This window comes from Mauremys reevesii, linkage group 1, assembly GCF_016161935.1.
Source record: "Mauremys reevesii isolate NIE-2019 linkage group 1, ASM1616193v1, whole genome shotgun sequence".
Classification (NCBI taxonomy): domain Eukaryota; kingdom Metazoa; phylum Chordata; order Testudines; family Geoemydidae; genus Mauremys; species Mauremys reevesii.
Genome location: NC_052623.1, coordinates 24,324,196 through 24,346,901, shown reverse-complemented (window position 1 = coordinate 24,346,901; position 22,706 = coordinate 24,324,196). Strand labels below are relative to the sequence as shown.

Below are 22,706 nucleotides of genomic sequence, written 5' to 3'. Positions count from 1 at the left end.
GCATCTCTTTTCATTTTCATTATCAGTTAACCCTCATTGCAAAACCTTTAAATTAAGATGCTACTTTATAGCCTTGCTTTGTTGTACAACTGTTTTAAAGCTGACTCGCAACAATCAGAAGTAGAATTGAAAGCTCTGTATTTTGTAAGAAAACACGTAAAATTCCAAACCTCTATAGGGGACAGCATTCAACAAAAACCTAGGCGGTTAGGCAAAATTTGGTTTCCCGGTGGTTGTTTTGGTTAGGAGGAGAAATTGATGTTGGAATCAGGTATTTCTTTGATGCAATCCTTTTATTTTCAAAAAATGTACAAAATCCTTTTTTCATGGAACACAGCAGGAATCATAGAACGGGAAGCTGTTTCTTTGCTCACAGTCCCAAACCTCTTTCAGCCAGCACTCAGCCCCAAAATCTCTGTTTCTTTCTCAGGACCTTCCTCCCAGAGTTTGTTCTAGCTTTGTGCTGCTTACAACAGAGTCTTGGTCCTTGACTGGGCTCCTACAGTAATACAAATAATAAATAATAATTCTCTCTGAGCAGGTCTGCTGTTTATCCTTTTTTCCCCACAGACACACACACCCCTCTACCAAAAAATACACAGTGAATCTTCTCCCTCCACATGTGCCTTGCACGTACCTTTGTTTTGAGTGGTGATACATACCTGTATTTTGGGTGGAGGCTGCTATTGTTTCAGCTATCTGTCTCCATAAAGGAGTTTAATTGTTTCTTACATTTGTCAATAATGAAGGGCAGCAGCTATGTCCACAGTTATTCCCAGAGAAGTGCTGCTTTCTTATGAGAACTTTTTTCCCCCAGCATACCATTTTGGGTCTGTCCCTTTAGCTTTAGCAGAGTCAAACAACTGTAGCCATAACATAGGTGCTGCTTGCTGCAGCTCCCCGTCTTCCAGACGGTATGTATGCTTAACTTCTACTGTGCTTGCCTTTTTTATTGCTAAGTCAAAGGCCTATTTTAATCGGTACGAATCACAATGTTTTAGCACTCTGCTTGTTGCTGTTCTCCTTCCTCTTTTGTAACATTACTGGGCGTGTACAGAAGGTGTCATTACAGAGGAGATTGTACGTTCTGTTTATCTGAGTGTACAAGCCGTTAGTTCTTGAAGAAATACCTAGTATCTGTTATGGTGCAGCTCCCATTAAAAGCCGAATGGGACCCCCAGTCAACTCTGTTCTGCCTGATTCTCTCTGCCAATAATTTCCAGAGGTATATACTGCCAACATGCAGATGAAGAACTGGGACAAATGTTTAAAGAGGAGGCAGCATATGCCTGATGATTATTCTTTTGGGCAATGTGGGCCAGTGTTTCAGTGCAACAGCATCCCCTTTGGCCAAACGGAGCATTGCACTTCAGTTAGTGAGTTCCTGGTGCCCCAGGGGCCAGAAAACACTCCCCTCTATTCTTAAGTCTCTCAAGGGGTTGGTAGGAGAACACAGGCCCACCCACTCCACAGGGTTCGAGCTCAGAGTCCTTAAGATAGGTGGGGGGAGTCAAGGCTTAACAACTACAGTCATGTCCTGAGCTTCTTCCTATCTCTCCTGGTTTCTGTAGGCCTTTCAGCCTGTTGGTCCAGTCATCCCTTCTCAGGTGCTGTGTTTGGGTGCTTTTTCAGCATTTTTCTGGTAGGATTTCCCTTCTCCAGCCTTATGCCTCCTCTGCCAGCTACCTCCCCCACCCCCCACCTTCCCAGAGCTTTTATTTTCCCAACTTTTGTGAGGCTGCCAATCGGCATTGGTTAGCAGTACCCGCATTAACATCTTGGTTTCTTGACCAGCATGGGATATTGTGACGGGGTGGACTAGGTCTGGAGGTCCCCTGCTGGAGGCCTCATGGCCCTGCCTTAACATGCCCCAGAAAAGATCAATAGAGAGGTCCTCCAGGCTGCCCAGAAAAGCTGCGTGGGACATAGCTAATAAGAGGGGCTGCAGAAGCAGCCAATCAAGGCCTAGCAGGCTCCTATAAAGGGACCTGCAGGGCCAGAGCAAGTTCAGTCTGCTTGCAGGGACTTGGGGAGCAAGAGGTGCTCCTGGCTAGCTGCAGGACCTGAAAGGCTGGACAGAGCAGCTGCTAGCAGGGCTGGCTGCAGGAGCTGCAAGGGGCTAAGCAGGTAGTTACTGGGAGTGACTCAGTGGGGGGATGTGGTCAGCAAACTGAGTCCAAGAGGGGCGGCTCAGCAGGAAGGCTGGGGGTCACTGAGGACTCAAGTAGAGACAAGGAGTCCCCAGGGAAGAAGCCCTTGGGACGTGTTCAACCCCAGAATAGGAGCCTTGCAATTTAGCTGGACCAAGCAAGGGTACAGTGATGTGCCCTGTTGGACTGGTTAAAGGCTGAGCCTAGGGAAGGCTGCAGAAAAAGACACACCAACTGAGGGTACCGTTGCAGGCCCTGTTGGGACTGTTCACAGTCTGAGCCCAGGAAGGGCTGCAGGACATTTTGGATTGTCTAACCCGGAAGGGGGTTGTTTGTTTCACACATGGACAGAGTGTGACTCAGCCGGAGGGCTGAGTCACGGAAGACCCGCCTGACAAGCACTGCAGGTTGTGCTAAAATTTTACCCTACACCGTTTATTCTGTACTTCATAGGCCCTGAATCACCATTGCCTTACTCTAGTTTTATGCTGATGTAACTCCGTTGAGGCAATGGTGAATCAATTGCATTCTGTCTATGCGAGAATTATTTTCTAGTTTCAAAGCCATTGTTGTTTTTTCTAGTAGTCGTTTTGCTCATTATACATGGTCAGATCATATGCATTTTTATCATATTGTCTGCATTCACTGAGAAAGGGCACTATATCCCTATCTTAATTAAGGATATTCTTCATGTCAAAAGGTTGGAGAACTCATTTTAATAAACCTAATGATTCTTCAAACTGAGGAAGATGGGATGCCCTCAAAATGGTAGAGGTCATTTGATTTTCCTGACTGTTAATGTTTTTTTTTAATTGCATTCTAGTTAAAGATTCAGTACTGATATATCTATCTTCTTTAGATAAGATTCTTAAACGGACCAGATCTCAAGGATTTATATGAAATTAAATTGGAACTAGGAGAAACTAATACCAAAGATGTTGCTATTAGGATTGAAACTTGCTCCCAAATCCTTTGTGATCTCAGCAACTAAAACTGGGGAAAAAAGTTTTAGGAAAATACTTAAACTAGACGCTCATATATAGAGCCAGTTAGATAAACCTGTAAATACTTAATGCCGTTCATTTACCGCCTTCTGATAAATCTCACAGCCCAAATGGCTCATCTATAGACTTCTATAAAAAGATAAGTAGCAGATCCTTTTATTAAAGCTGGTTTGGATTCCAAGTTTGTTCCCTGCAACCAGGCCCATGGGTAAAGTGGGTGGAGGCTTGTGAAGATGGAAGTAATCTGTAACCTTTGTGTAAAGTCCTTAGTCCAGTGCTACTGTGCTCTGCACTTTTCGCAGGGCTCATGATTCAGCTGTATGGGTTACAATAACACCTTTGTATTATACAAAGAGACGAGATTAGGATGGAGACGACTGTAGTTACATGTTCCTATACTTCACCTTAATTCTAATATAAAAATATCACCTAAGATTCCTGTTTGTTTTTTTTCTTAAATCCTCTGATAACATTAGTTGAGTTCTAAATTTCCTCCACTTATGTCAAACAATTAACCTGTGAGTGTGCTCATTAGCTGAAGAAAAATCTTTTGAGGACGTGGAGCCCTGGACCCCGCAGGGGCCCCGCAAGCATTGGCCCGGCGGCAGTCCGGGTCTTCGGCGGCATTTCGGCGGCGGGGGGCTCTTCAGTGCTGCGGAAGACACGAAGCGACTGAAGGGCCCCCCACCGCCGAAATGTCACCAAAGACCCGGACTGCCGCCGGGTGAGTACAAGTGCCGCAGCTCCCCCGCTTTGCCCCTGGCCCCCTGAATCCTCTAGGTGGCCCTGGTCTGGCCCAGTGGACTGAGGACAGGCTTGTGAGCCAGGAGAGCTGGATGCTATTGCTGGCTCTGCCACTGACCTGTTGTGTGACCTTAGGCAAGTCTCTCTTTCTTTTCCTACCCTTTGTCTATCGATTTAGATTGTAAATTGATCTGATTGGGGCTCTCTCACCATATGTTTGCAGAGTGCCTCATGTCATGGGAGTGCAATCTTGGTTGGGACCTCTCAATGACTGTAGGATTAATAATTAAATTTTTTCTGCCCTTTTTTTTTTTTACCTTCAGTATAGTCCCTCCAACCCACTCTATCACTGACTACCTACTTTCCCTACCATTTTATTCTGTTCAGTTCTTCTACTGCTCCTATCACTGTGGTATTGGAGGCTGTTCTGGTGGTGAATTCATCAGTATGAATACCATCTGTCACACGTGTTTCTTTCCTTCTCTCTTCTTCCTCTCCCTAAGGAAAAAGCATGTAAATTTTTTACATTTTTATTCTTACACATACATTCATATTTATGTTTATTAGAGAAGACAAGGTCCAACAGGAATTATTTTGGGGAAGTTCTATGGCTTATGTTATGCAGTAGGTCAGACTAGATGTTCACAATGATCTCTTATGACTCTGCAATCTATGAATAAACAGGTGTGTCTTGCACTTACCTTCCCATGCATTTATAACCCACTGGTGAGTGTGTGTTAGAAGTCCTCCACTGTGTTGAGATCTGCAGAGGAAATGAGTTGCTACAGCCCCCCAACTACAGAGGCTGTCTCTTTAGCTCAAACTGTAGCACCTCATGCTTTCAGATCTGCAGGTCCCTGGGCAAATAATTGATTTTTTTTTTATGTGGCCAGGGACTTGAACTCAGATGCCTCTATAGCCTTATTCAAAGGAAGGATCTACTACCTCCCAGATAAGTACCTTAATTAGCAGCAGGATGGTTACAAATTAATTATTTAAAAATCAGATTGTTTTTATTTAAATTAAATACAGGTATTTTTAAAAATAAACCTATTTAATATTAAATTTGAAATTGATGATTTATTTATTTATTGATGATTTATGTTCCGTTCACCCAGGGCTCCGTACGCCGGCCTGGGGTTCCGTTCACCCAGACCTGCAGGAGGCTGAGCAGAGCTGGCGCTCGGACCCCGGCTGGCAGCAGGCTGAGGTCCCAGCTGCCGGTGCGGCTCAGCCTGCTGCCGGTCTGTGGTTCCATTCACCCAGGCTGCCAGGAGGCTAAGTGGATCTGGCGGCCAGGACCCCGGCTGGCTGAGCGGTGGCCAGGACCTGTAGCCTGCCATCAAAAATCAGCTCGCGTGCCACCTTTGGCACCCATGCCGTAGGTTGAGGACTCCTGTTCTAGTGTGTACTGTACTTTATGGTAATTTTCACTATATGCGATTTTCCTCTTACATGCTGACCTCAGAACTTAATCCCCGCATAAGATGTGACTCCACTGTATTCATTTTTGAAAATTTATAATAAGCAATGCTCGGGGGGGGGGGGGGGGGGGCGCAATGTGGAAGTTTAACCAACAGTGCAAAATATCCTTGCTCTGGCCCTGGATATTGTGTCAGCTGATCCCCACAGTCTCCAACCTACCTGGGCAGTACAGCAGACGTGGACCTGCCTACTAACTCCTCTCCACTCCCTAGCCCACCCACCACTTGCCCCACCCCTTAAGGCTTAGCCCTCTTACTTTTAAAAATGATTGATTCCCCCTCTCCCCCCACTCAGGCTTTTCTGGCAGCCCTGTTGCCAGGTATCCAGTTTTAGACTGGAAACTCCAGCAGAAAAGGGGACCTGAGTGTCCGGTTAGCAGTGCTGACTGGAAACTAAATGTCCGGTTATAGGAGTAACCACATTAGCCTCCGCTCCTCCCACTCCCAACATGCACCCCAGAGGGCTGGAAGAGAACCTGTCCTGCTGCTGCGGGAGGAGGGGCAGCTCAGTGCAGAGAGAGACAAAGAGAATGGGCTAGAACCAGGTAGGTACCCGCTCTATGTGGGCCAGGGTGGGGGGGATACTGTTTACCCCCTCCCCAGCCCTGCTGTGCTTGCAGTTTACCCCTGACCCCTCCCTTGCTCCAGAGACCAACCCTAACTCCTGCCCCACTATGCTTTTACCCCCGGCCCCTTTTACAATCATTCCCCAGGGGGGCCCACAAATATGTTTGGTGCCAGGCCCACAAAAAGTTAATCCAGCCCTGCCCCGCTGTAGTTCCTAGTGCATTGGGCCAAGAAGGCAGCCATCATATACCCTTTCAATACAGCTCCTTAACAATTCACTTGTGACTTTGCTGCAAGCCCTGAGCAAGGGGCAACATGTAGGTACACTGCTGCAGGAGCAGACCAGGAAATGGACCATGTAATTCTGAGTCTCAAAATCCGGTTCCTGGTTTCCTTGCTTTTGGGGTGGTGATGGTGCAGATGTATTTGCCCGATCCCTGTCCACATACATAAGAATCCTGTGGAGTCTGCTCTTCTGCCCCATGCTGCTACACAAGTGTAAGGCAATTCACAATTGGGCCCTTCATGCGACCCTCTAAAGGCAGGGCTGCCCAGAGGATTCAGTGGGCCTGGGGCAGGGCCGGGTCTTTGGTGGCAATTCAGCAGCGGGTCCCTCTCGGAGGGAAGGACTCACCGCCGAATTGCTGCCGAAGAATGAAGGGTGGCGGTAGAGAAGCCTAAGTGCCACCGATCGTGGCTTTTTTTTTTCCCCACCGCTTGTGGTGCTTGTACTCACCAGGCGGTGCTCCGAGGCTTCGGCAGCACTTCAGCGACAGGTCCTTCACTCGCTCCGAGTCTTCCGCTGCACTGGAGGACCTGCCGCCGAAGACCCAGAGCGGCTTGCGGGGCCCCTGCGGGGCTCGGGGCCTGGGGCAAATTGCCCCACTTGCCCGCCCCCTTTGGGTGGCCCTGTCTAAAAGCCACTTTGACAGTTAACACTAAGCAAAGAAAATTGCCCCTGGAAGGGGAAATTCCCTGCTGTGTTTTAGCAAAGATGTGTTTGAATGTTTCTTTTCCTGCAAAAGTAAATAAAACCAGCCCAGATACTCAAACACCAGCCTGCCAGATGTCCCTTTGGACTAGCTTTGGAGACTTGTCAGATTTTCAATCAAACTATGCTGAATTACTTTAGCAATTCATGCCGATGGTCTGATAAACAATAACAGATTGTCACGCCATTTGTATGATATGCATGTTTCTAGACTAACTGGCTGCAAACACTGATCTGGGAAAATGACACCCAAAAATATTTGAAAGTGGTCAGCTGTGAGGTTGCAGTGAATGTGGAAGTTATCACGAGAAGATAATGACTTTATTAATGTCCTAGTTCATACAGGGCCTAAGCCCAACTCTGTTCCCAATGGCAAGACTCCATCTTCAATGGGCATTGGATTGGGCCCATAAATAGTTTCTTGGTGGTAATAAAGAACTGAAGTGTCAATGGGATAAAGTAATAAAAAAGCATAGGGGGTGGGGAATCCTGGTTTTATAACATAGGTTTCCATAATTACCATTCACTATCCCATTTCCTAGCACCCAGGTCAGCGAGATATTTAAGCACAAGCCTAACTTTAAGTATATGAGTCATTGGGATTACTCTTGTGTTTAAACTTAGTTAGGCACGCACTTAAGTTCCTGGATGGACAGGGGCTCCAATAACTTTAACCACTAGCATTTCATTGTTACCTACAGTGATCTGACTTTTTCTAGTGACACAACACAGCATGATACAGTAGATGAACACTCTTGGTAATATATTGAATCTATTTCCCCATGTTAAGCATCCTCACACCTTCTTGTCAACTGTCTGAAACGAGCCATCTTGATTATCACTACAAAAGTTCTTTTTTCCCTGCTCATAATAGCTCATCTTAATTAATTAGCCTCTTAGAGTTGGTATGGCAACTTCCACCTTTTCAGTGGCATAAATCCACAATATAGGAATTACTCAGCTTTCCATCCATAACAGTCATCACCTAAACCATGCATCTATTGCATCTAGCATAGAACCCAGAAGGAAGAGAGGAGAGTATTGGGAAGGGTTCAGAAAAGAGCTACAGTAGAAGGAGGTTTGGAAAACATGCCTTATAATGAAAGTCTAAAGAAGCTCAATCTATATAGCTTAGAAAGAGATGGTGACACGATCATGGTCTATAAGTACCTGCATGGGGAGAAGATTCCTAATAGAAGCTGTGTAGCTTCTAGCAGAAAGAAGCATCACCAGTTGCAATGGCTGGAAGCTGAAGATAGGCAGCACATTTTTTTTTTTACAGTGAAGGTAATTAACCATTGTCTCAATTTACCTAAGGATATAGCATCACTTGGAGTCCTTAAAAGGATATTGCATATCTTTCTAAAATTTATGCTGCAGCTCAACAAGAAGTTATGGGCTCAAGGCTGGAAATGTTATGGCAAATTGCTTCCCAGTAGGGGGCACTATGCCGTGATTTTTGAACAGGAACTTAGAGAACTCTACTTTCAAGAAGTGCATGATGAGAGAGCTTATGTGGCAGCAAAGCCTGAATGTAACATTACCGTGGTTCTCTTTGTAAGACTGAACCCCGAACAGGAACCACATGGTGCAGTTCTCTAGCCTGTGTTATGCAGGACATCAGACTTCATGATCATAATATTTTAACATCCATATATTTCTGCCACTTGTGATAAAGGAGTATCCCTTAGTTTTAATAGGGTCTGCTGTTTCAGGGGCCCAAGTCAAACTGGCATTTGACATGTCTCAACCAAAAGACATGCTCACTTCCCATAGCATTGTCTGTCTGACAGTTCACAGTCTGATAGTTCAGTTAACCTAAATTAAGTACACCTCACAGTTCACTTGGTGGTGGTTAGTATCATGGCCACTTTATATTTTATTATTATTAGCAATGCTGTAGAGCCTGGAGGCCTCCGACTAGATTGGGACCCCACTGTACTAAGTGCTGTACTAACATAGTAAGAAACTAGCCTTTTACAGGTAGATAAACTGAGGGATTGAAGAAAGTCAGTGACTTTCCAAGGTACAATGGTAAGTCGGAGGCATAACTGGGAAGAAAACCCAGTAAACCTATGCTTTACACATCTTCACTAGTTTCCTGATTTAGATCCCAGTCCACTTAAGTACGTGCATAATAGGACTTAAAGATGTGCTTAACGTTAAGCACGTGCTTAAGTGGTTTCCTCAGTCAGGGTCTTATTAAATAAAAAGAGAGGGCCTGATTGTCCTTGCCATAACATTGTCCTTTCATTTACTCAGGTGTAACTTTCCAGTAACTCCACTGAAGTCAGAGCTGTTGCACTGGCATAAAACTGATATGAGGGAGTGGAGAATCAGACCTAGTGTTTCCAACTGCTGACTTAGATAGAGCTTGCCCATTAAAGATGAGAAAATGACTACATTTGTATGCTGAAGTTAGCCCAAGAACTTCTGAACAAACTCTGGTTGTGTATTTGTTACCTGACCTGCAGACTGGCACATTATTAATTCACTTCACTACCGGAATCTATTAAAAATATTTCCTACTTTGAAATGGAGAGAAGGCAATTTGAATTTATCTCTAGATCAGATGCACAGATCATGGGGAAAGCGATGAATAAATCATGAGAGTTTTCCAGATTACATTTTATGCTGGCCCAGCTACTGTATTTGTAATGTGTGATTATAGTAATCACACTTCAGTTACTATTGCTTATAATCCATATTGCTTATAATCCAAAAAAACAAGCCATAAAAGTCCCTAGACTAATATAATCCTTTTTTTCCTCTGAGATAAAGCTGTTAAAGCAATGACTGAACCAGTTAATGTATGAGCCTCTTGTGGTAGGATGATCAGTAAAACAAACTACAAAGTTGGATTTCTTGTTCTGAGGTAAAACATGCCACATGTATTGCATATTCCATAAATAAGCTGATCTGATGAGTTTTAACTAATTTGGTTTTAGACAATTAGTTTGTCTATTGTTTTAGCTCAGGGCTGTTTTCCATTCAAACAAAATCAAATACTTATTTGGAAGAAATACAGCAGCTCATTTTCTCTGAGAATTACAGGGTCCTCTTTGACAGTGGCCATTAAAAAGATTTTAATAAAATCCCCAAGATTTATTTGAAGCTGGACTAGGAACTTTTTTGATACTCAATCTGCCCATTAGTATTAATTTTTTAACACAGATGGAGGTTTTATGGGTACCCACAGAAGGAAGTAGAAAGGGAGATTACTGGAATTTCAAGATGCAAATCAGGGCGCACAGAAGGCTGGAGTTCTTGCAGAGGCAAGAATGAGATTAGAGCAAGAAACACTGGCAACATTAAAGTGCAAAAATTAAAAAAACAAGTGGTGCAATAAGGAGCTGTGGGAGGCATTTGTGATCAATTTACCTGCTACCTATGTATAAATTAAATTCAGTATCCCCTCAGAAAGATATTAGAGTGGCACCCAACTACTATGCTATAGTTAAAGGTCTGTTAGTTGTTCCTTTATAAGCTCTCTTTTTGAGCATGTACCATATGACGGTTAAAATGACCTTCATGTCGATAGTAGCACTGCCCAGTCTAAAACACGCTGTGACCATTGTTTTCAAACAAAACTGAGGGCCCGATCCAGCTCTCACTGTAGTCAGTGATAGTTTTGCCATTGACTCCAATGGGAGCAGGATCCAGACTTGGGTTTGGCTGCTCTTCCATTACAATCAGTTCTTGAAAATGCGGGTGGGTAGAGGAGCATCTGCAACCTTTGTTTACAAAGGGTCATTCAAACACACATTGCTGGTATTTGGTCCACATATTAGACAAAAGCCTATTCATTGTTAAAGAAGTAGCATGAAATGGCTAAGCATTGTCTTCAAATCAGCTGCTGTGTGGCATGTGTCACTTGAATAGCTCAGTTTTACATAATGCATGCACACAGAGGATACTTTTTCAAGTAGACAAACACCAGTCCTGTTCTATGGGGACAATCTCCCTAGACATCCACAAAGCGTAGAACCACTGAAGTCAATGGAAATCTGTGCATGGGCTTTTGGGTAAAATTCACTCCCTATCTGGCAAGAACGCTTCTATGGCCTCCAGTCTATGGCCTCTGTTAAATCTCAGAGCCTCATAAGCTTTCATTTTTTTCATCCTGTTATAATGTATAATGTTATCCCCATTTTTCAGATGGGGAACTGAGGCACAGAGAGACTAAGTGATTTGCCCAAGGTCACAAAAGGAATGGAACACTTTTCTCTAATGAATCCCAGGTTAGCCCCCTAACCACTGGACAGTCCTCCTTCCTCTGCACAGAAGGGGGCCCAATACAAGGCTGTGTGGTACTAAAGTGTTGCATAGGCCTTGCTCTGTCCTGCTTGGGAATCATTTTCACTGTTATGGATGATTTGTAAAGACACATAAATAAAGCACTGAAATCCTCTCCCGAATTTTACATTTATGATGTGCATCAAGAAAGAGGTAAATATTATAAGGGGAAGATGTGTTAGCTAGGAGCAAGAAAATTTGCAAAGGCAGGATAAGTGCAAGAGGATGAATAAGAAGATTTCTATCACAGCTGTCTGGATATGAGTATATATGTTTTTGCTTCAATGTGTATTCATTTTTTAATTATATCCTCCTTTCTGAAGACCAGACCCGAGCCAAGTATTGAGTTTTTTTGGTTCGGTGACTTTACTTAAAAAAAAAAATTAATAATAATAATAAAGAAAAATTCAATTCATTTTGAACCAAAATGGAATGTTTTCTCTTTCATGACAAAAGAAAAAACTGAACAAAAATTGTTCAGGTCAAATATTTCAAGTCTCAATTTGAAATGACAATGAAATGTTAGTTTGAAATAAAATTTTCAAAACAAATGGTTTCAACATTTCCCAAATTTTTGTTTTCAGATTTTTCGGGTTTTGTTCAGCTGAAACTATTTGACGTGAATTTAAGAATGGTTTTGGTGGCTCCCCAAAAGCATTTTTCAGCAAATTCTCTGTTCACCAATTTTTCCCCCCAGCTCTACTGATGACTCTTCTCCATTGAGTGAAAGATACTCCAGTCAAATAAACAGTGCACTCCATCCAAATGGTGAGATTATATTGCAGCTAAAATAAGGGTGGAGGGCCTTACATTTCCTTTGGACACCAGGGGATATTTGTCACAGCCATGTTTAAATTAAGTTACCAGGTCAGAGCCAGAATTACCAATTGATGAGCACAATAAACAATTTGAGCTGAAGGCTTGTTATCAGTTGTAGACTCCATGGCACTCTGCATTAGGCTAATCCCTCAGCTAGTGTAAACTAGCATTGCCTCTTTGAATTCAGTAGAACTTTGTGAAACATTTAACTCAACACAAGCTTGACAGATTATTTTCTTAGTAGTAGATTTAGAGGAGTGCCTAGGAACTCCTGTACAGTGCCTCCTGGACAGACACATAGGAAAGTTTGTCTACACTGCAAAAAAAAATCCCAGTGGCAGTGAGTCTCAGAGCTCGGGTCAGCTGATTCAGGCTCACATTAGGGGCTAAAAAGACATTCCTACTTGGGCTTTATACCCGACTGAGACCCTCCCTGCTCATGGAGTTTCAGAGCCTGAGCTTCCACCTGAGTGGGAATATCTGCACTGCTATTTTTAGCCCCACAATATGAGCCCTGTGAGTCCAAGTCAGTTGACCTGGGCTCTGAGATTTGCTGCCAACATATGGTTTTTTTTTTTTTCAGTGCAGACATATTCTCTGCTCCAGAGAGCTCACAATTTGCAGCTGAGGGACGATGCAACAGGTGGACAAAACAGACAGATTGGGTGGGGATAGATGGGAGGATGAAGTAACAAGTTTAGTAAAAACAGTCTCCACTCACTACTGCCTACCTGGTATTATTGCCAGGTTAATGTGCTTTTTAGAGTGAATTTTTGAATAATGGGAGGAAAACTTTAGCTGCTTCCCCCCCCCCCACAATTCCTCCTTGAATTTCAAACTTTTGAGCAACTCTATAAGACAGACCTCTGACACTTCCCCACAGATGTAAGCCTATGGAGTTGTGCTAGGTCTAATCGTCTCTTTCCATCTCCAGCTTTTCACCAACACTAACACACCATCCAACTGACACATGGAAGGCCACTGATCTGTTACAGCCACCACTGTAGAACTCTGCTAGAGCATGGATCTGGCCCGGAAAATGCAGGTATGCGGTGTTCTTTTTAAGCAATGGCATAGTTTTGAAAAATATACTTTTAGAATGATGGTTTTATACTCCTGTTGGCATCTGTGTGAAACTATGATTATGATAGCACAAAAAAAATACTTTGCAAAATAGCAGCCACCTCTAACGAAATCATACCACTTACCAGATCTGGCAGCCTATGACATGGTAGGGATCACAGCCCACCTATGAGGAGAAGAAGAAGAATGGTTAATGTACTGGATATGGACTCAGGAGACTGCCTGCCTGCATTCTCCACTACCTGGGGCACCTTCCAGCAGCAGCCTGGCATGACCACTGCACCCACCTCAGTTTCCCCGTTCTTCCAGAGTCCCCAGTAACTCCATACAAGCTGTTCAGGGGTTAATTTGTTACAAAAGGCCTCATGACCATAATTCAGATTTCCCCAGCGCAATGCGTACACTACATTCAGTCTTTCAAGTCTCAACACTCTATCACCACACCTGAATCTCTGAATCTCTCCCCATGCTCCAGCTTTCAGGTACAACGCAAGCAACTGTTTCCTTTCCAGGTATGGTTCCAGCTCTTGCCCAGAGACACCACCAAGTTCCCCCCTCCATCATCCCCCTACATCATTCCCCAGCCTTCAGCTCTCTGGCTCTCCAACTTCTGTTCAGAGAACCAGCAGGCATCTCATTTTGCTGCTCCCAGCCTTCAAGCCCCTCTGTCCATGGAGCCCTCATCTGGGGAAGTCTTTAGGTGACCCACCGACTGCCTGGCTGCCTTCTGCTTCCACCGGACTGATCTGGCTTCACTGCTCAACCAGGGAGCTCTCACCGCTCCCTCCGTTAGGGGCATCCCCTCCCTGAAGCTCTCAGCCCAGCTCTGCTCTTCCTCTGACCTCTCTCAGCTCCCTCCCTTTGGTCTGGGTTCTGCACTTTCCCCTCTCTGGGTTCTGAACTCTCTCTTGCCTTTGGGATGTCTCTGATTTATAAGTCCCAGGGTCAGGCTCTGCCCTCTTCATTTCACTGCAGTGCACCTGGACTGGAACAGGAGAGCTGGGCCTGATTTCATTTAGGGGCCCAGCTGCCTTGTTACAGGGGCCCTGATCTCTGCTGCGGCCTCTAGGTGCTCCCATACTACACACAAGTAATAATAAGAAGAAGCTGGAGCCTGCCATCATGACTTCAGAAGATCTATGGTTTAAAAAAAAATGAGTGAAAATTTAACATCACTTTTGAGCTTGTGGTCTTGTGTAGTTTTGGAATAGGCAATGAAACCTTGCCATTACATCTTTCAAAAAACCTGTACATGCCATCTTGAAAGGTATTATGCAGGTCTGGCATGGTTCACTGGATGAAGTTGAGCTGTGTGTGTAGGAGCAGGCTAAGCCTTTTGTGTGTGTGTGTGTGTGTGTGTCCCTCTTGCTTTTTGAAAACATTTGGTGGCTGATTTGCCAAGAGCCTGGCTCTTGTTATGCTTTTGTGTATCCTCTCCTGAACAACTTCAATGAATATTGCAGTGAAAAATAGAGATTTGTGTTCAAAGGGCTGTATGTGGCAGTGTTTTTAATCAAATCAGTTGATCTAGATTGTTTTTGAGAGTGTTCTGTGTTGGGATTCATAATGTAGGTGAGATCTGAGAACCTACTGTGAAGTGACAACCTCTGTTGTTTGAGGTATAACTCTGCAGTGCTTTCTTTCCTGAGTGTCCTTTAATTAATATTGTCTTTAAAAGAAAATTACTTTTCAGGATTTAATTAACATGGAGTAGTGATGTTTTCAGGTTTAAGCTGAACATGTTTCATCAGCAAATACTTTTATCACTTTCTGTTCTTTGTTTTGGCTTGACAGTAAGAATGCTTGTGTTTTTTTTCTTTTGCACAAATGCAAAGTCTAGGAGCTGAAGTTTCTGTTGCTCACTCTGAATACTTGTCATCTGAGGAAAGTGCATCAGATGTTGGGATCTGATCTGTTTATTTACTCTTTATAAAGCTTGTTTTCCTTTATGTGGTAACGGCCGCAGCCCTTTTAATGGAGTCTCTTCCCATTCTAAAATTCATTTCCTTCTTTGCTTGCTAAAAAATCCTTTTGGCCGGGCATTTCTCATGCCTGTTAGCCCAAAGACAACAACTTTTTTGGTTGGTGAAAGTTTGAAATAGATCAAATCAGTTTCCTTGAGTTCAAAGAAGCTAAATATGCACATTTCAATTGTTGTTCGTTCACAGTTGACAGTGTCAATCAATTTTCATTAGTTTCCTTTAATTTTTCACGTATCTGTTTTTAACCTTTCTTCAGATTACTCTTTTTCATAGAATAAAGGAAACTGAAGATTCTGAAGGACTCATTAAGTCAAAGGGGTAAATCATCTCTGCAGAGGTGCAGCACAAAGTTTAGGCATCACTTAAATAGGGCAGAGTTTTTGTTCTGGCCCTCTGCACAGAGGTGATTTTTCATCCCTAGTACATTCCAGGCAGTGCAGGATTGTTCTCTACAATATTTTTTTGCTCCATTAGCAGTTACTATTCGGGTATATAAACACAACAGTTATTCACTTCTAAGAGCTGTAGCATGACAACTTTATGTAACCCTTCTGCCAGGTGGAGTCGGCAGCAACCAGGGCCGGTTCAATATCTAGGGGTTCCTTTTCAACCATACAACACAGAACTGGCTCAAGCCCCCACCCTGTAACCTGGGAAAATTACACACCACTCCATGTGCCTCTAAGAGGCAACACTTCCCTTCTTGCAAGCACAGACTTTGAGTGTAGGAAATAAATGTTTACTGAAAGGAGGGAAGTCACCCATCATTAATTAGGGAAAATGCCATAAGCAGGATTCATAAACATAAAACCATGAGCAGGACATCCACCCCAGATTGCGTGGGGCTAGGGTGACCAGATGTTCCAATTTTATAGGGACAGTCCCGATTTTTGGGTCTCTTATACAGTAACTCCTTGCTTAATGTAGTTATGTTCCTGAAAAATGTGACTTTAAGCAAAACAATGTTAAATGAATCCAATTTCCCCATAAGAATTAATGTAAATGAGGGGGTTAGGTTCCAGGGAAATTTTTTTCACCAGAAAAACTAATATATACACACACATATATACACAGAGAATAAGCTATAAACAAATAATTGAATACTGTACACAGCAATGATGATTGTGAAGCTTGGTTGAGGTGGTGAAGTCAGAGGGTGGAAGAGGGTGGGATATTTCCCAGTGAATGCCCTAATGCTAAATGATGAACTAGAACTTGGCTGAGCCCTCAAGGGTTAACACGTTGTTAATGTAGCCTCACACTCTACAAGGCAGCACGAATGGAGGGAGTCCTTGTCTCCGTGGATCCTGCATTTCCTGATGGAAATCACTAGCCTCAGAGGCTCACTGTGACCCTCCCCTTAACCCTTCTCTTTCTAGAAACAAGGGTCACAGTCTACTGAGCCATTTTCATCATAAGCCAGCGAGGGAGGTGAGGAGAAGCTCTCCTCCCTTGCACAGTCTCAGTTGTCTCCCAGTCTTAGTGATTAATCAGGAGGCAAAGTGGGGAGCCCAGGCCCACCCTCTACTCCAGCCCAGGGACCTAACAGTATCAGCTATGGTAGCTGACCTTTTAGGAATAGGACACATACAATTCCCTGGGCTACTTCCCCACAGCAGCCCCCACTTCCTCAAGCTCCACTTCACCCTTACCTCAGGGCCTCCTTCCTTGTACCTAGTATGGTGTATACAGCTCAATCTCTCCAACAGCACAACTTCTCACAGCTCTTGACTGCACACCCACCTGACTAACTGGGAGGTTTTTTAACTAGTTTCAGCCAGCCCCTGATTGGCTTCAGGTGTCCCAATCAACCTAGCAATCTCCACTGCCTTCTGGAAAGATCTTAATTGGCCCCAGGTGTCTTAATTGACCTGGAGCAGCTGCCATTTACTTATCCTGGTACCAGGGATTTGTTTAACCTGGGGCTGATATATCTATCTCCCATTACTTTTCTATAGCCATCTGGCCTTGCCCCATCACACCTTGTAAACTGGAATCATGTGTCACACAAATTATCTTGTCTTTAATTATGGAATCTTTAATATCTCCAAAATTACATGCCAGAGTTAGGTGAATTTTTTTTTGAGTGAATAGTAAATCCTGTGCATTTTTGGGGGGGCACGAAAATTATTCATGAATTTGGTCAAATTCATTGAATAGTTTTAGTTGAAAAAAAAATAGGAAAAATCAAATGAAAAATACTTTATTTGCACATTTTTTAAATGAACCATTTGAAATGACATTTTGAATCAAAATTTTTGAAACTAAATGTAATTTTAAATTGACATTTTTCAAATGTTTCATTTGACCCAAGTGACATTTTTTTTTCAGTTTTTCATTTTGGAGAGAAAAAGGGAAAAAAATCAGTTTTGGTTTGAAATGAACTGATTATTTTTTTAAATTTCTGGGTCAGCTGATTAAACCCTCAAATCAGTTATTAGCTCAGCTCTAGACAATGTTGATGCTGTAACGTAAGTATCTATTCCTTAATCTGCTTTTTGGCTTTGGGTAAATATAATATTTTCACAGTCTCATTCTCTTAGAAGTCAGAGTACTCAGACATTTTTATCAGGTGTTCCTGTGTTTTTTGAGCATTATTCTTGACAAAAGTGTTTTACTCCTCATTCTTTCTCTCCAATGAGATCATAAAAAAAGCTTTACTTTGATTTTTCTGATATTTATTCCCCATGATCAGCTCTGTATACACAATCAATTGTTGCTTCCATGCTTGCGCAAGGCTTTTTGTCTGGAAATCAAGCGTTTCTGGTGGCCTGAGTCCAGGGCCGGCCCACAACATTTTGGCACCTGAGGCGTGGAGCTCAAATGACGCCCCCATGTCCCCTCGCTTGGGCCAAAACTTTGAAAGGTCTCAATTCTGCCTTTTTCCTGTTCTACTTCTCTCATGGTACTGCTCTGCTACCTATCCCAATAAGGGTGAACTAACAACTTAAAATGCCTTGTTCAAAAATTTTAAGTAACACTTAACTTTCAAACGCAGGAATAGCAAAAGTAACTTTTCTTGTCTGCATAGTAAACACTGGCATTTTTATTTGTTTGAATAATCAAAGTGGTGCTTTCCGTGCCTTCTTGGTTGCAAAGATTTGAACTGCTTCCTGAAGGTCCCCAGTCTGGGCCAGCACATGCTCTATTGAGATGGTTGCAAGGCCGACCAGCCTCTCCTATGTCATTGCGGAGCATAGATGTGTTTTTATTAACTGCAGCTTGGAGAAGTTGAGTTCTCCACTGGCAACTGTTACAGGAAGTGTTAGAAGCATGCACAGAGCAACAAAAGCATTTGGAAAGAGGGTGGTCATCTTATTTGTGCACATATATTCCAGAACAGCCTTTGGAGTTGATCCTGCTGAAATGTATCTTGAAAGGGCTTTCAGTTCATCACCTAAATCACTCGCATCAATATTGCGCATGTCATCATGTGTCAACACTGTCTCGAGTGCCCTGCATTGCTGGTTTAGGTCTTCTTCGGGTATACTGTCTGTTTCAATTGCTAACTCTGGGGATCTGTGACAGAATGCAGCAAAAAATTAACAGGTGAGCCTGCACTCTGATCATTCTGATCCCAATCAGTTCCCCCGAAAAAGGCTGATGGGACAATTGAAGTTAATTATCTAATCAGGTGGGGGCGGCTGGATGAGCTAAAGAGCCAATTAGACCATGAACTCAGGACTGATGGGAAGGGGTGTGGGGGGCGAAGAGAGAGAGCAGGGAAACAGGGCTAGATGAGCCCAGTCTCAGAGAAGGGAGACCCCCTGCTCCTCTGAGGCTTTGGGGAAAGGGCTGAAAAGCACAGGGGCACTATAAGCAGCACTGCTGCACAGGCCTGTAAAGGTGTTGGTGGCGGGACCATACATTCATGACATGTGGTGGTACACAACTAGTGAAGTCAGAGTGGCTTCTGTGATGCTAGAAGCCAGGAGCAGAGCACGCCCTGTTACACGGCCACATGCTGTCGTTCACTATGTGTTTGTACAGTGCTCAGTGCAATGAGGCTCCGACTGCCATTGGAGTCTTTAGATGCTATGCAATATGAGTCAGAAATTCTTTGTGTTTTTATTTCTTGTTAATATAAATTAAACATAGAAACATATCGCCATATGATAAAATAAAACATGTAGGCATAGTACATTCATTGTAAACATTACAATCAGTGGCTATTTGGTCTGGGTGGGCAACATTAGAAGTCAGATTTGCCGTAATTATTTTGGATAATATTCTCATACCATCAACTGCAAATTTTTTGGGGTGGGGATCTGCAATCTTATAAATATCTGCAAGGCGTCATGCCCACTTCTTGGGCGGCATGAATAATACTGGAGTCTAGCTGTGCCAGGTCTCTTAAGGAGTCGCAGAAGCACACTTGTGGACAAAGGGGCACTGTGATATTATTTTTGGCAAAAAATGTGGCTCCTGATCATTTTTAGGAACAAGAGAACAGAGTGTGATGTTTGACAGAAATGAAAATATTTTGGCAATCCTCCTTGATCTACATTTTAAAAACAGAACAAGAAAACCCAAATTTCCCCTAACTTCAGTTGTTGCTGCTGAGTCGTGGGGGAAGGCTTTCAGAAAAGGAAACTAATGGAAATGTCAGAGAACGATCTGCCCACACTGCCTTTGTCTCTGAAAACTATTCTTCTGTCTTTTCCATTTTGTTGACATCTAAGTTCATTTTAAAAAAAAGCACTAGTCAGAAGCAATGGAAGATTTAAAAAAAAATGGAGAAAGCAAGTGGAACATCTCAGTTCCTTTTAGAAATAAGAAAAAAAGCATGATCTATCACAGAGCTTTCAAAGGGAGATCACTGTAAAATAGAAGCGACGTACAAGATGATGGATGGTAAATTTGGATAAACTCTATGACAGTGCAATAATCACACAGTGTTTGCGATGTAGTGTCTGTAAAGTTCAATGGGGAGATGTGCTGAAAGGCGCTGAAAGCGTAAACTGTAAGTTTCAATGCACCTGAAAGTAGCACTGACTCTGTGTCACTTGCACTTTGTCTTTACACATGACTGCTTTACACAGCACAGCCAAGGTCTCTCTTCATTCTGGTCACTAACCACAACACTTCTGGTCTCTGGAAACCGTGATCAATCCCAGCATTGTTCACCGGTACCCAGCATTGCAGCCTTCCTGCTTCTGAGTGCAGAAGTGCTTCTGGAAAAGATGAGGCAATCCTGGCTTCGTTCCCCAGAACAGCAGGACCATCACAGTGCAGGATTTGTGTGTTTGGAGTTTACCTGTTGTTTTCGGTGTGTGACCCAGTTCACTACCCAGCAGGCCTAGGAGTAGGGTGACCAGATGTCCTGATTTTATTGGGACTGTCCCTATATTTACTTGTTTGTCCCGTGTCCCAACCAATGTTTGGTCGGGATGCGAATTGTCCCAATATTTTGCCCTCCGGCGCACAGCCCCCCTGCCCCAACTCCACCCCTCCTTCCCCCATTGGATCCCTCCCCAAATCCCCACCCTAGCCCCGCCTCTTCCCCAAGCACGCCACATTCCTCCTCCTCACCCTTCCCTCCCAGGCTTGCACTAATCAGCTGTATGGCAGTGCAAGTGCTGGAGGGTGGGGGGAGAAGCAGGACGCAGCACCCAGCTCAGGGGAGGTGGAGGCAGAGGGAAGACGAGCTGGTGTGGGGGGGGGGCTGGAGCTGCCAGTGGGTGCTCAGCCCCCGCCAATTTTTCCTATGCACCGGCGTCTCTTTTTTTCTTTTCTTTTCTTTTTGTTTTTTCCTCCGCCACCGGCTCTTGGGTTTTTTTGTTGCTCCGCCGCACCCCCACGTCCCTATATTTCACGTCTCTCATCTGGTCACCCTACCTAGGAGGCACCTGGCCAACCCCAGCACAATTTCCAAATCATAGAACCATAGGGACCACAAGGGTCATCCACTCTAACTCTCTGCCAAGATGTAGGATTTGTTGTGTCTAAACCATCCAAGACAGGTGGCTATCCAGCCTCCTTTTGAAAACCTCCAGTGCTGGAGCTCCCATGACCTCCCTGGGCCATCTGTTCCATTGTCCTACTGTTCTTACAGTTAGGAAGTTTTTCCTGAGGTTTAATCTAAACCTGCTATGCTGTCGTTTGAACCCACTGTCTCTGCAGAGAAGAGTTATTGGGTGTGGAATCTCATGGAGCTGGAACCCATAAACTGTCAGGTTCATCTGCTGGAGATAGAAGAATGAAGCAAGCAGTGGCAATGGAGAGAATGGGCTAAGGGAGGTTATGTGCCTGCTTGGAGTCTAGAAGTTTATTCTAAAAGACTTTGGGTAAACCCTTCCGAGAAAAGGGCATATATCAGGGCTCTTATTACACGGGAGCAGAGAGAAGGCTTTACTTATTGTTGCTGGGCTATTTATTACACCCTACACAAGGGAAAACTTTGGGATTGTTGTCTTTGTCTCAGCATAGTTTGCCCCTCCCCCCCTCGGTGAAGGGAGAACCCTCTCTGTGACAGTTATACAAGTTACTCTTTTGTTAACGCAGCCTAGCATCCTGTTTCTTTGTAGTAGCTTTGTCTCAACCCTAGCAGAAAATCTGGGCCCCTACACACAGTGATCATGAAGCTGAAGTGTGTCATGAAAAAGATACACACCTGTGCCTGTACTACAGCCTGGAATGTGTGTTACAGGTGGCGGTTTTAGGACAAAATATTTGCTGCATTAAAGCAAATAATGCCGAGTGTCTGACTTTTCCGAGATAAACCTTGCAATTCCTCTGATGCTAAATCTTTTCCGCTCTCTCTGTCATTGACGCTGGCTGGCCTAATCAGCTTGCTGCACATTTTAACACTATCCCAGACAATTTAATCAGCCCAATGGCAGCTCTTTTCAAGCCCACATTTCTAGCATAATAAAGACGGTAACAACGGAGCGGCTCCATTAAGCAGAGGAGGCTTTGGACTTGATTTCCATCAGGAACATTCTGTCCAAGCAAATAAACAAATAAATAAAACATGCCTCACTCAGGAGGTGTCAGCTGTAGGGAAAGGTTTCTTCATGGGATCCAGGATCTGCTCTGAGGAGGAGAATACAGAACAGCCGCAGAAGCTGCAAAGGATGGTGGGTGAGGGGAGACCTACAAGTACAATGGCATGTTAATAATACTTGGAATGTCTATACCACCTTTTATCCAAGGACATTAGTGTACTACACTCGCTCACTGATTCTCCCAAAGTTTCTGTCCTGATTTTCTCTCAAAACTACCCCCCTGCCTCTTTAAAAAATGATCCGGATTGTGCCTGGGCCTGAACAGATGTGCCAGGGTGGAGAGAGGCACAAGGAACTTTTCCTTCTCCCTTGCAAGCTGTTTGGGGAGCTGCTTGGAACAACTGAGTCCTTGAGCTTCCCTGAGAACGAGAACTCTTTGGGACTAGTTTTGATGGTGGCACTAATCGAACCAAAGGGAGGGCTCAGGAATGGATAGGATCACTGCCCCAACTCTACTAAGCTGCCTGCACAGTGGGGAGAACTGTGAGGATCCTGACCAGGGTGCTCAGGAAATATGCTATGCCTCAATGCTCTTCTGGATCTGGATTCAAACTTTCCTAAAGCTTGAGAGTGTTGAAA

At 43.9% G+C, this 22,706-nt stretch overlaps 1 long non-coding RNA gene across 1 annotated transcript; it reads right to left on the bottom strand.

Moving 5' to 3' along the window:
* Positions 1–247: 247 nt before the first annotated feature.
* Positions 248–16,852, bottom strand: LOC120397912. The gene is made up of 4 exons (XR_005594084.1): positions 16,773–16,852; positions 13,264–13,304; positions 4,269–4,396; positions 248–499 (listed from the first exon to the last, which is right to left on the bottom strand). It is a non-coding gene; the product is annotated as an uncharacterized LOC120397912 (long non-coding RNA).
* Between the last annotated feature and the right edge of the window lie 5,854 nt (positions 16,853–22,706).